This window comes from Zalophus californianus, chromosome 1, assembly GCF_009762305.2.
Source record: "Zalophus californianus isolate mZalCal1 chromosome 1, mZalCal1.pri.v2, whole genome shotgun sequence".
Lineage (NCBI taxonomy): Eukaryota > Metazoa > Chordata > Mammalia > Carnivora > Otariidae > Zalophus > Zalophus californianus.
In genome coordinates this window covers 172,291,279-172,304,192 of record NC_045595.1, presented here as the reverse complement: position 1 = coordinate 172,304,192, position 12,914 = coordinate 172,291,279, and the positions used below count along the sequence as shown (strand labels likewise).

The 12,914-nt window shown below is 35.8% G+C and overlaps 1 pseudogene; it reads right to left on the bottom strand.

Moving 5' to 3' along the window:
• Positions 1–481: 481 nt before the first annotated feature.
• Positions 482–581, bottom strand: LOC113919053 (annotated as a pseudogene).
• Between the last annotated feature and the right edge of the window lie 12,333 nt (positions 582–12,914).

Genomic DNA, 12,914 nt, shown 5'->3' with positions numbered 1-12,914 from the left:
TAACAAACTTTCTTAAAGGAATAGTAATGAATATTTTTGAAATCTTACATGATCACTTCAGTGGTTGAAATAACCATTTAATATCATGTAGGCCACCCAAAGCCCATGAAATGTTATTAGAGAACTTTATAAATCAATGTCTCCAAACACTGGCTATTTTGAAAAGGATATTTTTTTACTAATTGTTAATTATTTAATCCTCACATCTATTTTTTTTAAGATTTTATTTATTTATTTGTCAGAGAGAGAGAGAGAGACAAGTGAGAGAGGGAACACAGCAGGGGGAGTGGAGGAGGGAGAAGCAAGCTTTCCGCTGAGCAGGGAGCCCGATGTGGGGCTCAATCCCAAAACCCCGGGATCATGACCCAAGCTGAGGTCAGACGCTTAACGACTGAGCCACCCAGGCGCCCCTCACATCTATTTTTATAATAATGTTTAGTTTAAGGGAATGGAATTGGTGGGGTTTTTTGAAGGTATATACTTAATTGTGGAATACTTCATGAATTTGTGTGTCATCCTTGTGCAGGGGTCATGCTGATCTGTATATCGTTCCAATTTTAGTGTATGTGCTAAGTGAGCGCTTGGTGTTTTTGACTAAAATAGGTTATGTAAAAATGTATCTAGCATGCAGGTGGTTGCTCACAGTATATCTAAACTGGAAAACATCACTTAGACATCTAGAAATAAATTCATAGCACTATTTTAACTGTGAAACTTTTAGGGAGAGGGGATATTTGAGAACAGTAAGAGAAGTAATCAGAGGGAAGAATATTTGTTTCATTAACAGAGCACATGGCTGAGATATCATGCCTACTCAAAATATGGATGAATGTAAAACGACTTGACTGGCCACTAAAAATAGTCTTAGCCATTCCAAAAGAGGTGTGTTACATTTAAAGACCAGAGAAAAGACAAAGAGCCTTAACACAAATTGACAAAAAAGCAAATGGGTACCAAATTTCTCTGGACTATTAAGTATGTGATTGAGAAATTATCATGGATCAAAATGTGATGCTGGCAAAAATAACTGCAGAAGAAAAGCATATAGAATTAGAATACTTACTACTCAAATTATTACTGGCCAAGGGGCTTAAGAAATTAACTTAGAATTCTGTGATATTTTTCAATGCCAGTGCTACTGAAATATCCAGTTGCCTTTGTTGGAAAACATTCAAAGTAAGGAAAGCACCGTAGTTGAAAATTTAAGTCTTATGAAAAGTTGATGGGTATTGATGATCATATAAAATAGAAATCATACAATAATTTTTTAATAAAATGATCTCAATCTGATTTCTCTCATTAATACCCATATCGTAAGACCACCAGCTAACCATAATCACTACAGTTTATTGGCTACAGACTTTGTTTTAATTAGACTGTGCACCAATAATATGTCCTCCAATGTTTCTAACATTAAAACAAATGTGTTTTTATTAAAATAATGTAATCATAAACATTTACTCATTTCCCCTTTAGCATCTACTTTTGGTCGTATTATAAAATTTGAAGTTCTATACATACACATACACAAAACTGTTTGATAAAATATTTCAAACATTTCATGTATTCTTAAAGATAGAATCAAAGGTTCCAGGAAAGGTATATAAATACTACTATTAATGTTTCAGCCAAAACCTGAGAGAGAAGAATCTGTCTCTCTAAATATTCTCTAACAGTAAACTTTTCAAAGTGGTGAGGATAATATTTTAAGCAAGGAAACTCAAGGCCTTTAAAGAGTAGAGGAACTACAGAAAATGAATACAACGGCAAGAAAATGGTTGTTATCAAAATGTTGATTGTTCCAAATGACCCCAAACAGTGACTTCAAACCCTGAGCTGTTGGGCAAAATCCCCAGCAATGAATGCTGTTCATTTCTGTGCTTTGTCATGCAGAGCATAACTTACAGAATGCTACACAATATGTTTCTTTTTGAAAAATGAACTAAGACCACAGAGAATAAACATTGCTGATGACATATTTAAGAGAAAGTAAGGAATTCTGAAAATAGTAAGGGTACTTATCCAGAAAAGAGTTTTGTTTTAACATATGAAGTGTCAAACTTGGGGGAGATTCAAGTAGAATCTTAATCTAAACATGGCTAGGTCATTCTCTTTACAGAAATCAGATCATGAGAATATTATTTTTTATGACACTTTATTAGAACAATTTTAGTCCATGAGGTTAATTACAAATTTAGAATTTTTTAAAGGATGCATTTTTGTTTAATGGAATTGATGATGATAAAATAGATGTCTCTATTTTACCTTTGTCAGTTATGGGTAATTATTTTTACCAACTCTGTTGAATTATACTTGACAAATAATAATTGCATATATTTAAGGTGTACAACTTGATGTTTTGATATACCTATACATTGTGAAATGATCACCACAAGCTATCTAATTAACATATCCATCACCACACATGATTATGATTCTCTTTTCTTTTCTTTTTCTGTGGTAATTAAGGTCTACCCTCTTAGTAAAAGTAAATAATATGATACAGTACTGTTAACAATTGTTATGTTGCTGTACATTAGATCTCCAGAATTTATTCATCCTGTGTAATTGAAACTGTACCTCTTGACCAGCATCTGTATACCCTCACCCCCAACCCTCCATCCCACACCTCCCCCCTCCGCTAGCCCGTGGCAATCATATTCTCTATATCTCTGAATTAGACTATTTTTAATTCTACATATACCTGAGATTATGCAGTATTTATCTTTATTTGGCTTATTTCACTTACAATGTTCTCTAGGTTCATCCATGTAGATGCACTTGTAAAGGATTTCCATTTCTTTGAAGGTTGCATAATACTCCACTATATATATGATATATCACATTTTCTTCATCCATTTTTCTGTTAGTGATATTTAGGTTATTTCCATATCTTGGCTATTGTGAATAAAGCTGCAATTAATATGATAGTATGGATATCTTTTTAAGACCTTGATTTCATTTGCTTTAGATATATACCCAGAAGTGGAATTTCTGGATCATTTGGTAGTCTTATCTTTTATTTTTTTTTGAAAAACTTCCATACTGGGGACGCCTGGGTGGCTCAGTCATTAAGCGTCTGCCTTTGGCTCAGGTCATGATCCCAGGGTTTGGGGATCAAGTCCCGCATCTGGCTCCCTGCTCCGCGGGGGGCCTGCTTCTCCCTCTCCCACTCCCCCTGCTTGTGTTCCCTCTCTCGCTGTCTCTCTGTCAAATAAATAAATAAAATCTTTAAAAAAAAAAGAAATTCCATACTGTTTTTCATAATGGCTGTACATTGCCACCAACAGTGTACAAGAGTTCCAGTATCTCCAAATCCTTGGCAACACTTGTTATTTTTTGTCTTTTTGATAGTAACCATTCTAACAGTTTGGAGGTAATATCTCATTGTGGTTTTGATCTGCCTCATTTATGAACAGATAACCAAGATTAAGTTGCACATATCACAAAAGGATAAAAATTTTAGTGGCAAATGATATTTTTAAGTTGCTTTAATAATGTCATTAATATCTCTTGACTGAGTATAATAAAACATACTGCCAGAAAGAGACAAAATATCTTAAAGAGAAGACCTAAGGCCAAAACTGAATATTACAATCAGAAAACAAAGAAAATCAATCCAAATTTATAAAAATTTTTCTTACTAAAAAGGAAGACTATAAAGTTTGTAAGCCTTCTTAAATATCAACTTGGATAGTGAAGCTGAAATGCTTTAAAACCAGCATTTGTTTCAAATCTTTATTAAGTGTTTCTTTGGGAAAAAAAGGCATTCCTTAGTAGTAACCTCACTTTCTTCTAACATACATATTCACTTTTTTTTTCTTTTAAAATTTTGACTTAAATTCTAGTCAGTTAATATGCCATGCAATACTGGTTTCAGGAATAGAATTCAGTGATTCATCACTTACATACAATACCCAGTGCTCATCACAAGTGCCCTCCTTAATAACAATCACCCATTTAGTCCATCCCCCAGACTTTCCTCTATCAACCCTCAGTTTGTTCTCTATCTTTAAGTGTTTCTGATGGTTTCTTTCCCTCTCTTTTTCTTTTTTTCCCCTCCCATATGTTCATCTGTTTTGTTTCTTAAAATCTACATATGAGTGGAATAATATGTTGTCTGTCTCTGACTTATTTCACTTAGCATAATACACTCTAGCTCCATCCATATCATTGCAGGTGTTAAGATTTCATTCTTTTTGATGGTGGAGTAGTATTCCATTGTATGTATGTACCACTTCTTCTTTATCCTTTCATCAGTTGATGGACATTTGGGCTCTCTTCATAGTTTAGCTATTGTTGAAAATGCTGCTATAAACATTGGGGTGCACGTAGAGCTTCAAATCTGTATTTTTGTAGCCTAAAAATACCTAGTAGTGCAATTGATGGATTATAGGCTAGTTCTATTTTAACTTTTTGAGGAACCTCCATACTGTTCTCCAGAGCAGCTGCATCAGTTTGCATTCTCACCAACCATGTAAGAGTGTTGCCTCTTCTATGAATCCTTGCCAACATTTGTTGTCTCCTGTGTTGTTAATTTTAACCATTCTGACTGGTGTGAGGTGGTATCTCATCATGGTTTTCCTTTGTATTTCCCTGATGGTGAGTGATGTTGAACATCTTTTCATGTGTCTGTTAGCCATCTAAATGTCTTCTTTGGAAAAGTGTCTATTTGTGTCTTCTGCCCATTTCTTAACTGGGTTATTTGATTTTCAGTTTTGAGTTTGTTAAGTTCTTTATAGATTTTGCATACTAATCCTTTATCAGATATGTCATTTCCAAATATCTTCTCCCATTCCATAGGCTGCCTTTTAGTCTTGTTGTTTCCTTTGCTGTGCAGAAGATTTTATCTTGATGAAGTCCCAATAGTTCATTTTTGCTTTTGTTTCCCTTGCCTCTGGAGATGTGTCTACTAAGAAGTTGCTATAGCTGAGGTCAAAGAGGTTGTTGCTTGTGTTCTCCTCCAGAATTTTGATGGTTTCCTGTCTCACATTTAGGTCTTTCATCCATTTTGAACTTATTTTTATGTATGGTGTAAGAAAGTCATCCAGTTTCATTCTTCTGCATGTTGCTGTCCAGTTTTTCCAACACTGTTTGTTGAAGAGACTGTCTTTTTTCCACTGGATATTCTTTCCTGCTTTGTCAAAGGTTAACTGCCCAAATAATTGTGGGTCTATTTCTGGATTTTCTATTCTGTTCCATTGATCTATGTGTCTGTTTTTATGTCAGAACCATACTGTCTTTATGACTACAACATTGTGATATAACGTGAAATCCAGAATTGTGATGCCTCCACGATTTTTGTTTTTCTTTTTCAGGATTGCTTTGGCTATTTGGGGTCTTTTGTGGGTCCATAAAAATTTTAGGATTGTCAGGTTGCCTGGGTGGCTCAAGTGGCTAAGTGTCTGCCTTTGGCTTGGGTAATGATCCCAGGGTCCTGGGATCAAGAACCTCATTGGCCTCCCTGCTCAGTGGGGAGTCTCCTTCTCCCTCTGCCACTCTCCTTACTCATTCTCTCTTTCATTCTCTCTCAAATAAATAAATAAAATCTTAAAAAAAATTTAGGATTGTCTGTGAAAAATGCTGGTGGTGTTTTGATAGGGATTACATTAAATGTGTAGATTACTTTGGGTAATACCGACATTTTAACAATGTTTTTTCTTCCACTCCATGAGCATGGAATGTTTTCCCATTTCTTTGTGTCCTTTTCAATTTCTTTCATAAGTGTCCTCTAGTTTTCACTATAGAATTTAACATGTCTTGGGTTAGGTTTAGTCCTAGGTGTCTTATTGTTTTTGGTGCAATTGTAAATGGAGTCGATTCCTTGATTTCTCTTTCTGCTGCTTCATTATTGGCGTATAGAATTGCAACAGATTTCTGTACATTGATTTTATATCCTGCAAATTTGTTGAATTTATGTATTGCTTCTGGCAATTTTTTGGTGTAGTCCTTTGGGTTTTCTACATAGAGTATCATGTCATCTACAAATAGTGAAAGTTTGACTTCTTCCTTACTGATTTTGATGTCTTTCATTTCTTTTGTTGTCTGATTACTGAGGCGAAGACTTCCAGTATTATGTTAAATAGTAATGGTGAGTGTGGACATCCTTGTTTTGTTCCTAACCATAGGGGAAAGGGTCTCAGTTTTTACCCTTTGAGGATGATGTTAGCTGTGGGTCTTTCAGATATTGCCTTTATGATGTTGAGGTATGTTTACTCTATCCTTACTTTGTTGAGGGTTTTTTTTTTAAGATTTTATTTATTTATTTGATAGAGATACACAACGAGAGAGGGAACACAGCAGGGGGAGTGGGAGAGGGTGAAGCAGGCTTCCCGCTGAGCAGGGAGCCCAATGCCGGGCTCGATTCCAGGACCCTGGGATCAGGGCCTGAGCTGAAGGCAGACACTTTAACCACTGAGCCACCCAGGCGCCCCTTTGTTGAGGGTTCTTATCAAGAATGAATGCTGTATTTTGTCAAATGCTTTTTCTGAATCTATTGACAAGATCATATGGTTCTTATCCTTTCTTTTATTAATGGGGTGTATCATGTTGATTGATTTGAAATGTTGAGCCACCACTGCAACCCAGGAATAAATTCCATTTGATCATGGTGAATAATTCTTTTAATGTATTGTTGAATTCAACTTGCTAGTATCTTTTTGAGAATTTTTGCATCCATGTTCATCAGGGATATTGGCCTGTAATTCTCCTTTTAGTGGGATCTTTGTCTAGTTTTAGAATCAAGATAAAGTCAGCCACGTAGAATGAATTTGGAAGTTTTCCTTCTATTTCTATTTTGGAACAGTTTGAGAAGAATTGGTATTAATTCTTCTTTAAATGTCTGGTAGAATTTTGGAAGCCAACCGGCCTTTGATTTTTGTTTGTTGGGAGATTTTTCACTACTGATTTAATTTCTTTGCTGGTTATCAGTCTGCTCAAATTTTCTATTTCTTCCTGTTTCAGTTTTGGTAGTTTGCATGTTTCTAGGAATTTATTCATTTCTTTCAGGTTGCCCAGTTTCTTAGCATATATTTTTTTCATAATATTCTCCTATAATTATTTGTATTTCTGTGGTGTTCGTTGTGATCTCTCCTCTTTCTTTTGTGATTTTATCTATTTGGGTCCTTTCTCTTTTCTTGTTCATAAGTCTGGCTAGAAGTTTATTAATTTTATGAACTCTTTCAAAGAACCAGCTCTTAGTTTTGTTGATCTGTTCTACTGGGTTTTTGTTTGTTTGTTTGTTTCTATATCATTTGTTTCTTCTCTAATCTTTATTATTTCCCTTCTTCTGCTGGCTTTAGGCTTTATTTGCTGTTCCTTTTCTAGTTCCTTTAGGTGTAAGGTTAGGTTGTATATTTGAGACTTTTCTTGCTTCTTGAGGTAGGCCTGTACTGCAATATACTTCCTTCTTAGGACTGCCTTTCCTGCATCCCAAAGGTTTTGGACTGTCATGTGTTCATTTTCATTTCCTTCCATGTATTTTTTAATTTCTTCATTAATACCTGGCTAACCCATTCATTATTTAGTAGGATGTTCTTTAACTTCCATGTATTTGTGGTCTTTCCAAATTTTTTCTTGTGTTTGATTTTTAGTTTCATAGTGTTATGTTCTGAAAATATGCATGGTATGATCTCTATCTTTTTGTACTTGTTGAGGGCTGATTTGTGACCCAGTATGTGTTCTATTCTGGTGAATGTTCCATGTGCACTCAAGAAGAATGTGTATTCTGCTGCTTTAGGATGAAATGTTCTGACTATATCTGTTAAGTCCATCTGGTACAGTGTGCCATGTGAAGCCATTGTTTCCTTGTTGATTTTCTGCTTAGATGATCTATTGCTGTAAGTGAGGTGTTAAAGTTCCCTACTATTATTGTATTATCATCAATGAATTTATTTATGTTTGTTATTAATTGATTTGTATATTTTGGTCCTCCCAAGTTGAGGGCATAAATATTTACAATTATTAGATCTCCTTCATGGATAGACTCCTTAATTATGATATAGTGCCCTTCTTCATCTCTTGTTGCAGTCTTTAGTTCAAAATCCAGTTTGTCCAAAAGAAGTATGGCTACTCCGGCTTTCTTTTGGCATCTATTAGCATGATAGATTATTCTCCATCCATTCACTTTCAATCTGCTGTTGTATGTCTTTAGGTCTAAAATGAGTCTCCTGTAAGCCGCATATCAATGGGTCTTGTTTTTCCCTTTTCTATTCTGATACCCTGTGTCTTTTGATTGGAGCATTGAATCCATTTACAGAGTGATTGTTTAAAGATGTGAACTTAGTGATATTGTGTTACCTGTAAGGTTGGTGTTTCTGGTGATGTTCTTTGTTCCTTTCTAGTCTTTGTTGTTTTTGGTCTTTTTTTCACACTCAAAGAGTTCCCCTTAATGTTTCTTGCAGGGATGGCTCAGTGGTCACTAACTTCTTTTAAGTTTTGTTTGTCTGGGAAACTCTATCTCTTCTTCTATTCTGAATGACAGCTTTGCTGGATTAAGTATTCTTGGCTGCATATTTTTCACATTCAGCCCGTTGAATATATCCTGCCATTCTCTTCTGGCCTGCCAAGTTTCTGTGGACAGATCTGCTGCAAATCTGATCTGTTTCCCTTGTAGGTTAAGGACTTTCCCTTACTGCTTTCATTCTTTCCTTGTCTGTGTACTTTTTAAATTTGACTATGATATGTCTTGGTAATGGCAAGCTTTTGTTGAATATAATGGGAGTTCTCTGTGATTCTTGGATTTTGATGCCTGTATCCTTCCCCAGATTAGGGAAGTTCTCAGCTATAATTTGCTCAAAAAAAAAACCTCTCTGCCCCTTTTTATCTCTTCATCTTCTGGGACTCCTATGATATGGATGTTATTATGTTTTAATAAGTCACTGGGTTTCCTAAGTCTACCTTTGTGATCCATTGGCTTTGTTTCCCTCTTCTTTTCAGCTTCATTATTTTCCATAATTTTATCTTCTATATCACTGATTTGTTCCTCTGCTTCAACCATCTTCATTGTTATGGCATCCATTTAAGTGCATGCATCTTGGAGGTAGCATTTCTAATTTTGGCATGACTAGATTTTAGCTCTTTTATCTCTGCAGTAAGGGATTCTTTAGTGTCTTCTATGCTTTTCTCAAGTCCAGCTAGTATCCTTATAATTGTTTGAAAATCTAGTTCAGACATCTTACTTATATCTGTATTGATTAAATCCTTGGCCACCAATTCTTCTTCTTCTTTCTTTTGGGGTGAATTTTTCCATCTTGTCATTTTGGAGGTCAAAAAAAGAAGAGAAATGAGCAAAATAAAATAAAATTTAAATTTAAAAATTAAAAAAAAGGAAGCCAGCTCCTAGATGTGTTTTGGTCTGCTTGTTAAGAGAAGCTTGATAGAGGGTGCCTGGGTGGCTCAGTTGTTTAAGCGACTGCCTTCGGCTCAGGGCATGATCCTGGAGTCCCGGGATCGAGTCCCGCATCGGGCTCCCTGCTTGGCGGGGAGTCTGCCTCTCCCTCTGACCTTCCCTCTCGTGCTCTCTCTCTACCATTCTCTCTCTCTCAATAAATAAATAAAAATCTATAAAAAAAAAGAGAAGCTTGATAGAAAAAGAAAATAAATAAAATTAAACATTAAAAAAAGAATAAAAAATAAAATTTTTAAAAATTGCTTTCTGTATCCAAAAACAAAAACAAAAATAAAAAAAAAAATCAAACAAGCAAACAAACAGACCCAAAGGAAGCCAGGTCCTGTTTTCCCTAGAGCTCAAGTTTTGTAGCACTCTATGATCAGTAGACTTGGTGCCTGCAAGGGGTCTGTGCTTGTTTTCTGGGGGGAAGGGCCTGTTGCTCTAATTTTCAAGGTGAACTTGCCCTAGTGGAGATGCATCTGCAGGGTGTGGGGCAGAGCTTGGTGTGGTGGCTCCGTTCTCCATTTGGTGCTGTTTAGCTCATTGAGGTCAATCAGTGCTGGTGGGCAAGGGATGAAAATGGCCTCTCTCAGCTCTCCTGCCTCTGGAGCAGGAAGTTAGTGACTGCCACTCTTCAGGCAGCCCTCATAGACATGCAAACAATCACCCCTTCTGTGTCCCCAGCTTCTGTCAGATCCTGGCCTTCACCCTGTCCTTGACCAAGCTGTCTGCCTGCCAGGCAGTGCAGCACTCCTGTGTTTTATCCTGGGCACAGCTGTGTTTCAAAACCCAACACTTCAGAGAGCCCTATGATGCAGACACACGCTGATCCCCTGGGGGAGGATCTCACTGTGCTGTGGCCGGTGCCAGCTTCTCCCAGAAAACAGTTGTGCAACCAACCACACAGCAGTTTGGAGTTTATGGTAAATCACAACATACACCAGGTACCAGGATTTGCTGCCCTCAGCCTGCATCTTCGTTCCAATACTGGTGAATGGGGTATCTCAATGGTCTGTGCAGGGTCTTTTGCCCACATAGATGCCATATCACCTCTACTAAATGCACTCAAAACAAGGGAACTGCTTCTCCCCTTGCAACCCAGGGAATCCTCAGACTGTGCTGCCTGCTTCCCGGGCTCTGCTCTGCTTTCCTGCCAGAGCACTGCCAGGCCTGACCCCTGGCTATGGCGCTGACCTCAAAACTTTAGACTCTGTGCTCCACTGTTTAGAAAAACCTGGCTGTTTTGAAACCCTCTTCTTTTTCCTAGTCAATGGTTTTGGGGAACAGTTTTCTTGTGGAGTCCCCTATGTGCATTTTCACTCTTTTTCTCTCTCATTTTCTCTTGCTACTCCCTCCACTATTACAGCTACCTCCCCTCGGCAGTACCCACAGCTCTTTTTTTCCACAAATCAACTCTTCACAGTTCCTACCTTCCGTGGATCATTTTTGCTGTTTGTAGACATGCAACTTTGTTCTTTAAGACTTCTGAATGATTTCTTGGGTGTTCAGAATGATTTGATATTTACTCAATTATTTTCAAAGGAAGAAGCAAACTTAGGGTCACCCTCTCCTATATTCAATTTCAATATTTATATTCACTGTATATATGGTGATCATCTAGAAAAATTAAAAGTGGAATTAAACTACTATACTAAAACACTTTATTTTATAAAACATAAAACCTTACCTTCTGATCATCATGGGAGGTGGAAAAAGAAAGAAAAATGGAAAACAACATGAATCCCCATGGGAAAAAAAAAAGATAAATTTGATTTTTCTGCCTCTTTCTTTTTCCACTAAATTTCTGCTCCTCTGGCGTATTTTGAATAGATTTTTTTTCTGTAATATCAGTACACAAGAAGTTACAAAATGAAAGTACAAAAAATAAAACCCTACACTTACAATGTCAAAGATTTTAAGTAATATATTCTCTTTTAGGCTACAGAAGAATCTAAATTAAAAGGAGTTAACTCACTTATGACAAGGTAAGAAAGTTGTGTAATTTTCAAAGAAATAAATACACTGTTCTCCAATCAAGCAATTCTAATGTGTATATTCTTCTTAAATTGCAAATTAACAGATTAAAAATTACCTTGGAAATTCCCACTTTAAAAGTTTTGAACTTTATTTTCTCATTTAACATTGCCTACAAATATCCATAATTTGCTTCTGGCCAATGCTACATGAACTTGCAATGATTTTCAGTCCAAAATGCATATAAAAATCAAGTATATTAATATACTTAAAGCTCTATTAGCAAAACAGTAATAAACCATAGAATGGATAAAATGGAAAAGCAAATTGTTATAAGTGGTTTTCTTTGGGTGATTATAATTTAATATGGATTATTTTTAAATGTTCAATACTGAGCATTTTGTATTCACTTTAGATATATCATTCTTAAATTGTGTGAAGGCTCTCTTTTAACAACATGATTGACAATCTAATTGTAAGGTATACATATCTACTGCTTTACACAAATGACAGCAATTTATTTATTTATTTATTTTTTACAATTAACAAATGTTATCTTATTCATTTTAAAAAAGTAAAAAGAGATTATAACATTATGGAATATTTTCATACCTATGGTGCATTTTCCAATGTTTAGAAAAAAAGAAAATAAGATAAAGAATATTTTTTAAAGAAGTCATTGAATAAGAGGTCATCCAGCTTACATATTAGCATCTGAAGCTTCATCACAATTTACAGGTGGGGACTGTGCGGGAAATGCAACTAAAAACAAAATCTCTTCTCAATCCAGAAAACCTCTCTGCAAACAGAGGCAAAAGAAAGTTTTCTTACTGAAAAAGCATTAAACCAGAATGTCATGCACATCAAAGCAGCCCACTAAAGAGGTTGCAAAGTAATACAAAATCTCCTCTCCAAGTAAATGCAACCTGTTCCGTACAAGTTCTCATGATAAACGAGTGATCCCCAAGTAAGGGAGCTTGACAGCACAATTTGTTACACATAGTTCATCCTAAATTTCCTTGGCAATTGGGATGTCCCTCTATGTAGCTAATTGGCTTTATCCAAAGGAAAAATAAACTCCTTATATCTTCATAACAAGAAGTAGTTTTGTAATGTGGAGAAAATCCCTATGGGAGTTAAGGTCCTAGAATCCACAGAAATTGGAAAAAAGGGGGACTATCATTGTTGATGATTACATTTCAAAGACATGGTTCCCAGGTCCTTGAAAAAGCCATTTCTGATTCATAAAGTTGTTAAGAGCCTTAATTACCTTTTAAAAAGATTTACATACATTTCAAGCAGAGAGAGAGCTTACAATTAGGCATTTTCTAAAGTAAATGCTCCAAAAACAGGGAGCAGAAGTAGTCTTTTCCCTTATTTTCAACAGGGGAAATTTTTTTTATTTGTACATACCCTTAAAAGACTATCTGTCCAGACTTTTCACAAGCATTAACTAACATGAAGTCCCATGACAACAAACACTTAATTTGCAAGTTGTCAGCTCTGTTATTTTTATCTATACTTTTGCTTATACCATTCATACTGTCTA